At 37.4% G+C, this 16537-nt stretch overlaps 1 long non-coding RNA gene across 1 annotated transcript; it reads right to left on the bottom strand.

Moving 5' to 3' along the window:
• Nucleotides 1–1287: 1287 nt before the first annotated feature.
• LOC140581854 (uncharacterized) lies at nucleotides 1288–3140 on the bottom strand. Its single transcript, XR_011984884.1, has 4 exons — nucleotides 3099–3140; nucleotides 2465–2533; nucleotides 1595–1701; nucleotides 1288–1424 (listed from the first exon to the last, which is right to left on the bottom strand). It is a non-coding gene; the product is annotated as an uncharacterized lncRNA (long non-coding RNA).
• Between the last annotated feature and the right edge of the window lie 13397 nt (nucleotides 3141–16537).

The raw sequence follows: 16537 nt of genomic DNA, 5'->3' as shown, positions 1-16537 counted from the left end.
AACAGGATATCAGGTCATTCAAAACATGTAAATGATTGGAAATTTACCTTTCTAAGGATATTATATGATTGTCGCCATACTTTTCTCATGGCAAATGAATCAATCAGGAAAGCCTTTTCCTCTTTCTCCTGGTTGTTCTTCCTCACCATAGCATATATGTATGCATTTATAACCTTTGAGACAATTTAAAATATTCACATAAAAGCGACAGATTTCAGTTAATTCTGTTGCCCAAAATAGTTCAAATAAATGTCCTAACCTCACTCTCTAGTTCTCTTCCAGGTGCCAAACGTGCAATGTCAAAACTGAACACTTTGTAGGCCCCAATTCTGGACAATATCACACATCTATTGTCAGTCGAACTGGTTGACCAAGCCTGTTCAATGCCTAAAAAATAAGTTACATAAAAGTTAGACATGCGAGTCTGTAGATAACATATAATAATATAGAACATTTCAAGAAAAACTTTATTGAACACCAGATAAAGATGTTGTTTTCAAAGAATGCTTTGTCTACTTACTCTTATCAAATTTGGAGAGAGACGATCCAGGAGAATGAAGGCTGAGGTCTGCGGGTCCAGCAGAGGGAGGGTTGAGGTCTGCGGGTCCAGCAGAGGGAGGGCTGAGGTCTGCGGGTCCAGCAGAGGGAGGGTTGAGGTCTGCGGGTCCAGCAGAGGGACTGCTTGGGTCTCCAAGTTCAGTAGAGGGAGGGCTTGGGTCTGCAGGTCCTTCAGAGTGAAAGCTTGGGTATGTGCTTTTATCTACTGGACCCACAGAAGCACCAGAGGGATATAGTCTATGTGGGACACGTGGACTGTCTTCCATGTAATGGATCAAGTGATCCAGGTTTATTTTGCTAAATTTGATCCCTTGGTCATTAATCAAGTCAGCATTCTTTCCTTGAATTTCTGTTATTTTAAATGGCCCAAGAAGATCTGGATCTAATTTTCCTCCCTTTCTTTGCTGACTTCTTATGTTTTTCCTGAGCACTTTATCCCCCACTTTAAAATTATGAGATGTCATACCCCTATGTTGGTCCGTTTTGGCTTTTATTTTTTGTCTTGATGCTTTCATATTTTTTTTGACCACTTCAAAGACCTTTTCCTGCAGCTGAAGAGCAGGGTTGACAGCCTCAATCTGAATGGCTTGCTCCACTGTTTCATTGACCTTTATTAAATGCATAAGACATAACGAAATTAAAAAGAAGATATTTTTGCATAAATGTAACTTTTAAAATAAACTGAATATGTACTCACTTCGAATGTTTGTGGGACCTCCGAAAAGTATCGTGCTTCCCTTCCAAAAAGCAAATAGTAAGGGGAGTATTGAGTTGTAAGTTGCTTTTTGGTTCTTATGCTGAATGTAACGGCATCCAGATAGCGATCCCATTGGTTTGGTTCACCTTGACAAAGCTTTGCCAAAGCCCTGATTAACACAACATTAACAGTTAATTAATATAAGAATTAAGTAATATAACATGATGAATGTCATGTACAGTACATACACATATACATACACCGGTTCACAAATCCACAGTTCGGATCATATCATGGTTTTGGGGCACAGTTCGGTTCACTCACAACACACACACACACCTCTGTATGGTCCCATTCATTTTTTCAACCAAACCATTGGTCTGGGGATGGTATGGAGAACAAAAACTCCGGTCGATTCCAAAGATGCTGCAGACTTCTTTGTTGACCTAGTTAAGAATATATATGTTAATTTTTTTCGATTCATAATAAATACTATGATCTGCAAAATAAATTACCACTAAATGTAGATTGAGGTTACTTTGATGTTAAGTAAACACCAACGATTAGAACGGGATCAGCATTTCACACTAAAGTATAATCTTTAATAACTTGTTAAGAACAAGTATATATAGCCATGGAAAAAATTTAGAGACCACTTCACTTTTCTTCGTGTTCATTGCTTTTACAATTTGTTGGAGTGTGTCTGTATAAAATGTAAATGTTACTATTGTTCTATACACTATTGACCACACCCAGTTCAAAATTGCAAATTTAAAAAAAGGTTTGGAAAAAATAATAAATAGCAAATGTATATAATGTATTATACTTAGGAAATGACAAACTAAACAACACTCATACATATATATATAAATATCTAACCTTGTTTACAAATTCCCTTCCCTGATCTGTCAGAATCCTTTTTGGTGCACCAAATCTGTAGCAAAAGTTCACTATGCACATAGTGACATCTTCAGCATTTTTCGATTGCAGTGGAAATGTTTCCACCCACTTCGTGAAATAATCTATCAGCACACATATGTACTGGTTTCCCCTGTCCGTCATGGCCAATTTGCCCACAAGATCCATGCCAATTAACTCCCATGGTTCAGTTACCTGTCAGACAAAATGTCATATATCAAAAAATATATCAGTTGTTCAATTTAAAAGTCATCCAACATACTAATCAAAAATCAAATAATGAAGACTTACAATGATGGGTGTGTGCTCTTCTATGGATTTGACAGTCTTCTTTGATTGACATTCTGAGCATTGTTTAATCTGTAGTTAGAAAAAGAACATCTATTATGTTATTAAGAGAAAACATATTAGAAATAAAAATAGTGAATTATAGTGCATTCCTGAATTAATTCAGTAAAGTGCCATAGGTTGTTATACATTGCACGCAAAGTATTGAATGAAGCTCTAAGTTCAGGATTAATAACATACTTTTGTTGTTACTCTATGTAAAAGACTAAAAATAATATTAACAGTAATACAATGAATAACCCAAACTGATATTAATAATAACATCAAAACACAGATTAATTTAAGCACCTTGCAAGACATTTTTCCTTATGTCAGAAGGTCACGATGAAGTGTTTAAACTATGGTTTTGTAAGCTGTAGCATTACTGTACATGATTCATAAATGCTATTATTGATTCATTTTAGCCTGTGTGTAGTAATTACTTTTTATTGGTGGGTGGTAATGAACAATATTTAGTCCAACTTTTACACTTGTCTGTGATGATTTAAAAACTGTGCAGTATCACAGTGCAGTTATTTTTTGTCAGTGGGACAAGATAACTGTTAATATAATAATGTACAAGAAAAAAAGAACTAACCCAGTTTCGAATATCAACTGTCATCCCAGGCCAATAATATCTATTGCAAATGGCGTCTTCGGTTTTATCCTTTCCACCGTTTCCACCTGTTGCACTAGCATGAAACTCCCTGAAAACAGTCTGCCTCGTCAGCGCCTTTCACAACCTTTACTAAATGTTCTTGACCCGTTTCCTTGTGTCGATTATAAAACAGGGCTCCATCTGTAGATTGGAAAAAAAAGACTAAATGATGATTTGTAATTAATTTATGATTTGTGATTCTACCGTACAGCACAACAGACCTATGAACTCTATCAAGGGATTATGTTTACCTTGCATGGGTGTCGCTGCCATTAAATCTGAGGGGGACGTGTCCCCCCCACATTTAAGTTAAAATATTAGTTCACCCAGACCCCCCGCCAGTGTGTCCCCGCCACATTCAAAATGTTTCTGACGCCCCTGCTTCCTCGTACAACATATTTCCGTGCTCGGCGCCGAATAACAAATTTTTCTGCCTTGCTTAATTGCTTGGGATAATTCCCCGTAGAGATGTAAGTCAATAAAATCTCGAATTGTACTGGATCCATCTTCCAGAAATGCTGCGCAGCACACAAAAACACAAGCCTAATGTTGTGCACCTTTTCGATATCTCGGGCCTATTTGCAGCATATGTATTAGTGCGTCGGTGAATCACGTTCTAAGAAGCGCAGTTAAAGCGCAGTGAAAAAACGTGTGTTACAATGTTACCATTCTATCAAAAATGTAAAAAAACATTTATGTCACTTGGTTAAATACATTATCAAAATTAAATTGCACATATCTGGCAATGGTGTATGCAGGGTTCCTGATTTTAGAATAATGTAAAATATATATGTAAATAGTACACTGTAACTGGCGCATTAGAATCAATGTTTATGTGTTACAGTTGTATATAAATTAGTGCCGATATAACTGTCAGTATCACATGGACCTATAGACAGTTCAGTGTGCTCAATATAGTGCCCGGGAATTACTGCTTATACCTTATACCAGGGGGGAACCATTTTGCCTGGCCACTGGGCAAATCGGTTTCCCCTGTATATTAGCAATGAGAGTGGTACATTGGAGAGTATTTCACTGCCAGTATCACATGGACCTATAGACAGATCAGTGTGCTCAATATAGTGCCTGGGAATTACTGCTTATACCTTATAGCAGGGGGGAACAATTTTGCCTGGCCACTGGGCAAATCGGTTTCCCCTGTATATTAGCAGTGAGAGTGGTACATTGGAGAGTATTTCACTGTCAGTATAACATAGACCAATAGATAGATCAGTGTGCTCAATATAGTGCCTGGGAATTACTGCTTATACCTTATAGCAGGGGGGAACAATTTTGCCTGGCCACTGGGCAAATCGGTTTCCCCTGTATATTAGCAGTGAGAGTGGTACATTGGAGAGTATTTCACTGTCAGTATAACATGGACCTATAGCCAGATCAGTGTGCTCAATATAGTGCCTGGGAATTACTGCTTATACCTTATAGCAGGGGGGAACCATTTTGCCTGGCCACTGGGCAAATCGGTTTCCCCTGTATATTAGCAGTGAGAGTGGTACATTGGAGAGTATTTCACTGCCAGTATCACATGGACCTATAGCCAGATCAGTGTGCTCAATATAGTGCCTGGGAATTACTGATTATACCTTATAGCAGGGGGGAACCATTTTGCCTGGCCACTGGGCAAATTGGTTTCCCCTGTATATTAGCAGTGAGAGTGCTAGGGGAAACATAGGGAAACTGAATTGCCCGGAACACCTGTTCCAACCGCTCACCACAATTCCCGTCGCTCACAGGAGTGTCACAGCAACAATCGGACCACCCCCCCCCCCATACCGGTGTTCTGTCATTTCATCCTACTTATTGAAACGTCCTACATAAGGCTACTACGCATGCGCACTGCCATATTTTTTTTTCGTGGCTACACGCCCATAAATGCATGCTACCATCGCGCACCTCTCGAAGTTTTGTGGAAGTAGTTGAAGGAAAACACGGTAACTACAGCACCAAATACTTTTTTTCATATTTGTGTAACTGTAATTGAAACATGTAAACGATTATATAATACTGTGTAGTGTTAATTTCGTCACCTATTTTTAATTTAGTCTTAGTCTTGTGCCAAATGTCCTTGGTGGACAGTCACAGTTAGGAGCAGCAAAATACGGAAAAAAAACAAAAAACTGTGCTCTGCATATTAGCAATTATGTAAGTTGCTAAACGGCGGTAGCAAGGATGCTTTTGGGAAATGCACCAAATATACGCACAGTATAAACTACACGCTTAAACCCAAACTAAGATGTACACTGTACAATATACATGCACACTATGCAATTTAGAATGCACCAAAAAATTGCTCGTTTTCATAAAGTTGAAATGACATGAGTAACATTGCACATTCTCATCAGATTATCACCTCATCAGATTATCCTACCACCAGTGTTTTGCCCTCCATCCATCCATCCATCCATCCATTATCCAAACCGCTTATCCTTACTGGGTCGCGGGGGGTCCGGTGCCTATCCTGGAAGCCACGGGCACGAGGCAGGGAACAACCCTGGATGGGGGGCCAGCCCATCGCAGGGCATACTCATACACCAGTCACTCACACATGCACACCTATGGGCAATTTGGCAACTCCAATCAGCCTCAGCATGTCTTTGGACTGTGGGGGGAAACCGGAGTACCCGGAGGAAACCCCACGACGACATGGGGAGAACATGCAAACTCCACACACATGTGACCCAGGCGGAGACTCGAACCCGGGTCCTGGAGGTGTGAGGCAACAGTGCTAACCACTGCACCACCATGCCACCCCGTGTTTTACCCTTTATATGATTATGACACTTTATTGTCCATAAATCACAGGTAGCATGTTCTGATAGCTCAGAAACACCCATCAGATTATCCTACCATCAGTGTATTACCCTTTATATGATTAATTATGACACTATATTGTCTATAAATCACAGGTAGCATGTTCTGATAGCTCAGAAACACCAATCAGATTATCCTACCATCAGTGTTTCACCCTTTATATGATTAATTTTGACATTATTGTCTATAAATCACAGGTAGCATGTTCTGACAGCTGAGAAACACCAATCAGATTATCCTACCACCAGTGTTTTACCCTTTATATGATTAATTATGACACTATTGTCTATAAATCACAGGTAGCATGTTCTGACAGCTCAGAAACACCCATCAGATTATCCTACCATCAGTGTTTTACCTTTTAACTCATTGCATGTGGTCTTTATTGGACTTTGCCATAATGTAATAAAAAATATACAAGATAAGATGAGATAATCCTTTATTAGTCCCACAAGTAGGAAATTGTTTTGTCACGGCAGAAAGTGGACAGTGCAAAAAGCAGCAAAGTTTAAAAAAAGAATAGAAGAAAAATAAAACACAAAAACCAACAGTATTTAAAAAAAATGTACACTATACACTCTGGAAACATAAATATAAAATATATACATGTATGTATGTGTATTTTGTGAATAGTTTATAATATATGGCCTGATTCTTTGTTATTCTTTGTTTGAAAATTGTATTATGTTTATACTAACAAGCAAAAACTGTTTATATTTTAGTTATGGAAGACAAGTGGAATGCCGTATATGACTACCTTTCTTTGGGAAAATATCCTCTGGGATATGATAAAGCCCAAAGACAAAATCTGCATAGATATGCATCGAAGTTCAAAATCAAAGGTTAGTCTCATTATGGTAACATTATAGTTTTTCTCTTAACATTGACATTAATTATGTTTGTCTTTTTATGTAGACGGAGATCTCCTCTATAGTAACAGAAGGGTGGTAAAGGAAAAACAAGAGGCAAGAAGGCTGTTTGAGGAGTTTCATTCTGCCCCAATTGGTGGACATACAGGCATTATAAAAACAAGAGTGGCCATGTGTTCGAGATTTTACTGGCAAGGCATGTCAGTAGACATAGAAAACTGGGTATGTTAAATGTACTCTACCCTGAAAATAATTACACGAGCAACATACTCATAATCATGTTTAAATACATTTGGTTTAAGGTTTTGGCATGTGACAGTTGTCAGAGAGTAGGAAAACCTCTGGCTGATGTGCAGCCACTGCAGTGTATCAAGGTAAACGCCTTCAAAACATCAAATTAATAGCAGCTAGCTAATGTATGATCTGTATGCGTTAATGCAAGTTATTGCTTTGATAGGTGTCTGAGGTTTGGGAGCTTATTGGGATTGATATTACTGGACCCCATCCAAAAACAACAGATGGATTCCAGTACATATTAACGGCAACAGACTACTTTTCAAAATGGGTTGAGGCCTTTCCCTTAAAGACCAAGTCTGCTGCTGAAGTTACAAGACATCTGTGCACACTTATATACAGACATGGATGCCCTAAACGAATCCTTTCAGACCAGGGTAGAGAATTTGTAAATGAAGTAAGTTGGATGGTTAATGTAAATATATTTGTTCAGTTGCCTTAAAGTATATTTGTTCATATATTATATATATTGTTAATTACTTTTATCTTCATATAGCTCAACCAAAGGCTTTGTGAAATGCTTAGCATAGAAAGGAGCGTCACAGCAGCATACCATCCGCAGACAAACGGTTTGGATGAAAAAACCAATGACAACATCAAAAGGTATATAAAATAATTGTCACATACACACATATATGTATGTGTGTGTGTATATACACACACATACATATACATACATATATATATATATATATATATATATATATATATATATATATATATATATGTGTGTGTGTGCCAAATGTTGTGGTCACACCAGAGGAGCTGAATTAACCACACTGAAAAAAATAATTAGCTGATTTTACTCAAAAATATAGTGCACCATTTTTGCACCCTTGTTTTTAAGTATACTCTACATAAAATTTTAGGTAACTTTTACTTAGAAAACTTAAACTGACACTACCAAAGAATATGTATTCAATTTAATGTCTTTACTTAAAAATTTATATTTCTCCAGCCAATGAAATTAAGCAGGTTCATTTAGATTTCCTTAATATTTAAAGATACATTTGAGTAACAATCTGAGTTATTACTATTACCACCATAACTACTACTTTAATGACTACTGCTACTACTTAAAATAGCAGGTGAATGTTAACATGGAAAATAATTTTAAACATCACAACACAAAGTCTTCAACTTCAAATCTGTATTAATTTATTTTCTGAAAATACAAAATGGTATACAGTACAGCCTTTCCTTTAGCAGCCAATGAAATTAAATGGTGAAAATTTTTTTTTAATACCATTTCAATACCATTTTTCTTATAACTCAAAACAAAAATGTTACCGTTCTGGTACATAAGTATGTCTGCAACTGAAACACAAACTTGCAATGTAGTAAAATCCCTTTAATGACTGCCCACTGAAAACCTCTTACGTTTTTGGAAGAATTCAAATGTGTATCTCAGTGGCTTGGGAAAGCTCAGATTAATCACATACATCAGGCCAAGAAGGATGACACGTGCATTTGGGACACTTGTAATCCTGCCATCACCTGTGTCCCCTCAAACAATCCCTGTCTCTAACGGACTGAATTCTGCAAAGCCCCCTTTGCTTACAATCTTCAGAGTGTGGTGTTTCAGGTCATCAGGGTTCAGGTCGCCATGAGTATCCTGAAATAAACAAACATAATGAACAGCTTTATTATATGATAACATTGCTAAGCCAAAAATCTAATTCAATGGGAATGCAATACAAATCTGCGCAGATTCAATAGCAGTAGCCATAGCGTTTTTAGTGGAATCTGCTTCCTTCATTCACTCGACAAATGTTGTTTGCATGTCTAACGTTTAAAATTAAAGTAAAAGTTATACAGCCGGTGTTCTGGGAATCCATCCTACCCGACAAACCATCCTACCCGTCGTTTCTGCGCATGCGTGCGTATGCGCACATCAGGAAATGCCATTTTCTGAGATCCGCCCGTAATTCCATGCTACTCCGTTTTTATATTTGGAAAATAGGTAAGTTTTAGTACATTACTGACGTGGATACTTGATTCATTTTAAGCCATTGTGAATGTTTGTTCATTTCAACCTGGTGTTCATTTTGTTGGCCTTTAATATTGGTCCTAATTGGACACATTTGATGTTATCGAGAAAGTTAGCAACTTTGCAGTTGTTTCTTGCTGAGTGAGAAGACTATTGTATTCTAATTAATTAATATGTGTATGATATATTAAGCCTATTTAGGTCATGTGGTTATTTAATACATTGAATTATGTACATTGTTTGCTGCACATATTGAAGCTCAAAAGAAAATGTCTATTTACATTCGTAGATATGGAGGAGAAATGGGAAGAGATTTCCCTGTTAATTTCTGCTGGGTCCTACCCTATAGAATATGACAAGGCACAGAGGCAAAACCTCAGAAGATATGCCTCAAAATTCAGCCTGAAGGGTGAGTAATTTATTGTTAATACTAACAACTCATATATTTGGTTAAATACATTTGTAAATTTTTTTTTCTGTAGATGGAGAACTCTTTTTTGGAAGTCGAAGAGTAGTGAAAACCAAGGATGATGCCAGGAGGATCTTTCAGGAGTTTCATTCATGTCCAATTGGAGGACACACTGGCATACACAAAACACTATCTGCCATGTGTTCCAGATTTTACTGGTTTGGCATGACAGTTGACATTAAAAATTGGGTATGTATTACCTGTTTGTATTGTAGTTAAATAGTGTTTAAAATGAGTGAATTGTTTTTTATAGCAGTTAAAAGACGAACTGTACACTAGCAAATTCTAAATAAATATGTGTAAATAATTAGTTACATTAATAACCTGCAGAGAATATTGCATTAAGTAATTTTATTAAATCATGTTGAACATTTATGTGATCTCCATAAATATTTTACCTTAAAGATTCAGGAATGTGACCAGTGTCAAAAAGTTGGGAAACCACTGACTGCTGTGCAACCGTTGCAGTGCATTGAGGTAAATAGTTTTAGCTTAATAATAGAAATGTTAATGCATACATTATACAAATTATCCTTTTGTCCTTGATAGGTGTCTGATGTGTGGGAACTAATTGGAATTGATCTTACTGGACCTCTTCCAAAAACTTCCAACGGCTTCCAGTACATTCTCACTGCAACCGACTACTTTTCTAAATGGGTCGAGGCTTTTCCATTAAAAAGTAAATCTGCATCTGAGGTAGCCCAGCACTTATGTGCCATTATATATAGACATGGCTGCCCCAAAAGGATTTTGTCGGACCAAGGCAGAGAGTTTGTGAATGAAGTAAGTGTTAAATTATATTTTAGTTACCTTTTTTACTTGACCTCCCTGGGGTCAATGTTTTTGTGTGCTTGAATGTGTATAAGAACCTTGTTTTTGTCTCTTGAAGCTCAACTCTGGTCTTTGCAAGCTGTTGAAAATTGAGAGAAGTGTCACAGCAGCATACCACCCACAGACAAATGGCCTCGATGAAAAGACCAACGACAACATAAAAAGGTATGCCTAATATTTGTATGTAACTGTTTTAATAAAATTTATATTATTAAAACTTAATTGTTACTTAACTTTAATTAAGTCATTTCAATACTTCAAATTAAAGTTTCATTACTGTGTTTACATATTTCTTTGCCTGCATTTAGAGCCCTCCGAAAATTGGTAAATGACCAGCAGAATAACTGGGATGTGTATCTAGATGCCACACTGTTTTCACTGAGGTCAAAAATACACACCACAACAAAACACACACCGTTTTTTTTGATGTATGGAAGAGAAGCAATATTTCCATCGGAAGTTCCAGTTGAAGTACTGGTGAGTGTTTGAGTGCTTTCTATGTCAGAACTAGGAATATAAACAAATGAAATTGTATTTTTCTTAAATGGTTTGAGAATCAGATTTAATCTTTCTGCTTTTAATTGCTAATTCCTATAAAATTTTAGATTTCCAACATCAATTTGCCACAGGAAACAAGATACAGTGACTATGTACAGTCTAAAAGTGACACGCAAAGTGTAGTTAAAAAAACTGCACAAGAAAACATTGCAAAGTCCCAAGACAAGCAAAAGGGTGCATATGCCAAGCGGGTCCTGAAAAAGTACAAAAATGTTGTGTACAATGTGGGAGATGAAGTTCTTCTTCTGAACATGAGGAAACGTGGAAGAAAAGGAGGAAGACTTGAACCTGATTTTTCAGGTCCCTACACAATTGAAGACATCTGTGGCAAATGTGTTAGACTGAAAAATGCTGAGGGAATTACTTTAAACACTCATTACAGTATTGACCACATTAAGCCATATAGAAGAAGCCACCAGGTCAGCTCAACTCCAACTCAGCCTGTAAAGAGTAGCCCAACTTTTAATATACCTCCTTGCAGTCCTACAGTCGACCCTCAGGATCATCAATTGCTGCAAGTTAACAGACCCTCTGTTATACAGTGGGCACCCAAAACAGCTGAGGTAAAATCAACACAAGCACCAGAGCAGCTTGTACCAGTGACCCCCCAGAAACTAAGCACGCAAGAAAAAGGTGGCATAGCTAAAAGTCTCATTCTGACCGGTTGGTCATTTGTTGCCAGTTTGGCTAGTTGGAATGTTTTATTTACTTCTATCTTGCTACTTGACCTGTTGGTCAAATTTTGGCTTTCTGATTTACAGAAAGCCACTCCCCTCTGGCATGTTTATTGTGTTGGCCCGTTGGCCCTCTGGCATGTTTATTGTGTTGGCCCGTTGGCCCTTGTCTGCTTGTGGCCCGTTGGCCCTCGACCCAGATTTTCAACAGGAAACTCTTATTACTAAACAAACCTATCATATGTTTTGTTTTTAGTGAAGTGGCTTTGGGCTGCAAAAGACACTGGGCGTGTGGAGGCAGTCGTAGGACCATACAAATTGTATGACTCTTCATTTCGCACGCTGGAGGACAGTGGGTGGCTTTCTGATGAGGTAAGCGTTAGGTAAGTTATCATTTATGATGCTGGTGGTGGTGTGTATAGTGTATAAATAATCTTTTTAATTTTTTTTTTTATCAATACAGGTCGTTGACGCATACCTGCACTGCCTCATTAGGAAACAAAAGGCAAGTAAGAATTATGTATGCCCAGATATTTCCGAAATTTTTTTTTGATTGTTTTCTAACTTTTTTAAATGCTTGCATTTTTCAGAAACCTGTGCATCAGTTATCTTGCGTTGTTGCAACCTCACTGTTTTCTGGGCAGTTTAAAAGTGTCAGCAAGGTAACTTGGATGTTGTATAGGTAGTACATTACATAAATGAATCCAAACCTTTATAAACTTGCTTAAAAAAATTCCACAGATGATGTTTCCAGCTGAGGACATTTGGTTGTGCCCACTGAACTTCGGTGCACACTGGATCCTTGTGGTACGTGTTCACACTTCATGTGATTATTTTTCAAGCGGCATACTTTTGTTTTGAAAATGTTTATAATTGATAATGTTTACTTAAGTGAGTTTAATAAAAAAAATTAAATACAACTTTTATTTTAGGTTGTCACAATGTCCTCCAAATCTGTACTGCTGTTAGACCCCCTCGGAAATGAAGGTGTATATGAAAGGAAAATTATGCGTAACTGGAGGTATTCATCATACTATAATAACGTTTTTTCTAGAACAAAATGCTGGCTGGATTAAAAACTGCTTTTCTTTATTAGGAATTTTCTGAGGATGAAAGGGATGGAAGACTCCCGAGTGGAGTGGAAAATGCAGACTCTGCAACACAACAAGCAGCAAGACTCCAGCAGTTGTGGAGTTTTAGTGTTCAAGGTACTTATTAAGCAATTGTATTTAATTATGGCTAACTAGAATTAAGATAATAACTTACGATGAATAAATTACAGTTTGCAGAACACTACCTTCTGAGTGGAGAGGTCACTAAGGTGCTGTGTAGTCCAGAAGCCATTGGTCTGCAGCGTACAGAAATAGCTTGCGAACTGCTAGAACATCAAGGTATGCTCAGCCATGTCCTTTTGTATTACAAGTAGTTGCAATTTAAAAAACTGTTTGGTTAAACACCAATGTGTTTCTAGGTAATGCTGAGGACTATTGTGTGGTTTGTTCCATGCTGGAAGTTGATGCTGATTCCAGTCTGATTGAAATGGTAAAACAAAATGAACACCAAAAATGCATAATGGTCATTATTTTCTAATCATATTTATAATGTTAGTTAACACACTCACATATACTATAACCCCCCTGCCCCTTCTCCCTCTTCAGGTGCAGTGTGACTTTTGTCGCAGATGGGCACATTTCGGATGTGCTCAATATAATAGAAGCCAGTTGAACTACATGTGTGTCAAATGTACATAATTTATTAAGAATACTGTTTCTTTTCCCCATCTTTCTCCTTGTGTGCTGTTGTATGTGTAAATATTATATATATCTGTAAATATGTATTATATGTATCTGTAAATATGTTCAGTAAATATGCTGTAAATCAGTCTAATGGATGAAGTTCATTGTCAAAGTTTGTACATTAAGGTGTTCCAATCACTTCCATGGCAACAGGTGTAAAACTTCAAGCACCTTGGCATGCAGACTGCTTCTACAAACAAGTGGCAAACCGTCCTACCTATATGGATATGAGCTTGAAGCATACTCTGACAGGTAAAATAAAGTGGCAAACCGTCCTACCTATATGAATATGAGCTGGAAGCATACTCTGACAGGTAAAATTAAGTGGCAAACCGTCCTACCTATATGAAAATGAGCTTGAAGCATACTCTGACAGGTAAAATTAAGTGGCAAACCGTCCTACCTATATGAAAATGAGCTTGAAGCATACTCTGACAGGTAAAATAAAGTGGCAAACCGTCCTACCTATATGGATATGAGCTGGAAGCATACTCTGACAGGTAAAATAAAGTGGCAAACCGTCCTACCTATATGGATATGAGCTTGAAGCATACTCTGACAGGTAAAATTAAGTGGCAAACCGTCCTACCTATATGGATATGAGCTTGAAGCATACTCTGACAGGTAAAATTAAGTGGCAAACCGTCCTACCTATATGGATATGAGCTGGAAGCATACTCTGACAGGTAAAATTAAGTGGCAAACCGTCCTACCTATTTAAATTGATGCTTGACAGCAGAAATGTGCATAAACTACATCCGGTAGGACGGTTTGCCAAAGTAGGATGGTTTGTCAGACGTAACCGTTAAATTATCCTACCGGTAGGATGGTTTGCCAAAGTAGGACGGTTTGTCAGAACACCGGCTAACTAGCAGAAGCATTAAGTAAGTGCAGGTTACCAGTGATTGATTGGCACGCACAGCTAATGCTTATGATTAAAATTAAAACATGTTAACGATATTCGTGTTAGTAGCTGGAAGGTCAGTTTAAATACTATTCAAATATCAACTCGACTATATTAAACAATTCGGTCTTTACTAATTTTAGTGACTCAGGTCGCTGCGAGTTTATGTTGCTCTTAAATCCTGGTCGGCACAGCATTTTTATCAGCGCGGTATACACGAGTTATAGCAAATAATTAAATCAATTCTAAAAACTGATCCGACTTTGAATTTACAGTTACAGTTAAACCGATTTTAATTTACAAGCCAGTAGCTCAAGCTACCTTATATTTCCCGCCGAGTCAGCCAACTGCAGACAAATTCTGTGCAGTGAAAATACCTTTTTAGTGTAGATGCACACTAACATATAATATGCATGCTTATTTTTAAAATCAAAATCCCTTCTTTACCTTAAACACGTCAAAATGAAGAGTCAGTCTGCTCTTACCTGTAAAATCATTCGTTGGTAAGCATGTCATCCAAACGTTTTCTTCGCCCTAACTTTCTGTGACGTGTAACCCCAAGAAGCCTCAAATTTATTAGTAGCGTTTACACAAAATTTTGAGTGTAATAAAAATCCCAAATATTGGGCTACACATACTCGTTTAATTAAATACATTTAATAAAATGGCATTTTAGGCAAAATCTACTCATTTTAAAGAGCTAAGATTACTAAAGTCAAGAATCATTTTTTTCAGTGCATGCTTGTGACAAAAAGAGAAGTGAAAGTGTAAGATTAAAAATCTTGCTATTCTTATTGATATTACTACAATTTTTATGTTTAATTCTTTCTCCTTTTTAATTCAGATTTTAGTTTTTTCTTTTTTTCCCCCTAAAGGTCTCTCTGGTATATCTTCTGAACTTGTCCTTTTTAATTTTGTATGACAAGTTTATTCTCTGACCTAGTGTACGATAAGGTAGCTTGAGAACAAAGATGGCGTGTTCTGTTTCTTTAATACTCGCCGTTGCTTATGCCCATAAATTACCTGTCATCCTAACTGTCATTGTCTTCCATTTTTTCCCTTTTTACATTTTAGAGCTCTGAAGAAAATTGTGAACAAGCAACAGAATGACTGGGACGTCTTTTTGGAGGCTACTCTATTTTCACTGAGGTCTAAGATGCACACCACCACAAAGGTCTCACCATTCCGATTGATGTACGGAAGAGAGGCTGTGTTCCCTTCGGAAGTCCCTCCTGAATTGCCAGTGAGTTCTTCCCATAAATTAGTTAGTTTTCTTTTTCATACATTTCTATTAAATTGTTTCATAATAAATAATGTTTTTATTTTAAACTTATAAAACCACTTTTTGAAAAGAGTATGTCACTACATCCATGTGGCCATCCAGCCACAAACATCTCAACAGATCATTTACTGGATGAAAAAAATAACATGTATAGAATTATTCTTATTACAGTGCATGCTCTTTTATTCTTTTTATATTTCTTTGTTTAAAGAAATAGGCATGGAAGCTAAAGGTACCATAACAAACTGTTGGTTTTTTGGTTGACCAGTTGGTCATTTGTTCCAAGTTCCAAGCCTGCCCCACGTGTTCATCTTTTGAGTAGTGGCATTACAATAGGGAAAGAGGAGTTGACCCGGGACACTCTGGAGAGACTATGTCTCTCAGGTGGCCCGGGAACGATTCGAAATCCTCCCAGAAAAGCTAGAGGAAATGTCTAGGGAGCGGGAAGTCTGGGCATCTCTACTAAGGCTGCTGCCCCCTGATAAGCAGCAGAAGATGAATGAATGAATGGCTGTATGCAGAATAATAATGGTTAGTGTCGTGTGTAGTTACCTGGCAAAGGCTTATCTTGAGTCAGGACAAAAATTAGATTAAATTTTCTTTTCATTACACATCTTTAAATACAGGGTAACAAGATACATTTTAGCATCTATTCAGAAGTGCAAAGAGCATATATTCATTCATCTTCTACCCCTTAGTCCCTGTAGGGGTCGGGGGGCTGGAGCCTATCCCAGTTATGGGTGAAGGTGGGGTTCACCCAGGACAGTCGCCAGCACGTCACAAGGCCACACACATAGACAAGCAATCATACACACTCACACCTAGGGGCAATTAAGTGTGTTCAGTTAACCTATCCCCAATTAACACATGTCTTTGGCATGTG

Source organism: Paramormyrops kingsleyae, chromosome 23 (genome assembly GCF_048594095.1).
Source record: "Paramormyrops kingsleyae isolate MSU_618 chromosome 23, PKINGS_0.4, whole genome shotgun sequence".
In the NCBI taxonomy this organism is placed as follows: domain Eukaryota; kingdom Metazoa; phylum Chordata; class Actinopteri; order Osteoglossiformes; family Mormyridae; genus Paramormyrops; species Paramormyrops kingsleyae.
Note: the sequence above shows the minus strand (reverse complement) of the source record. Positions and strands in the feature narration are given on the sequence as shown.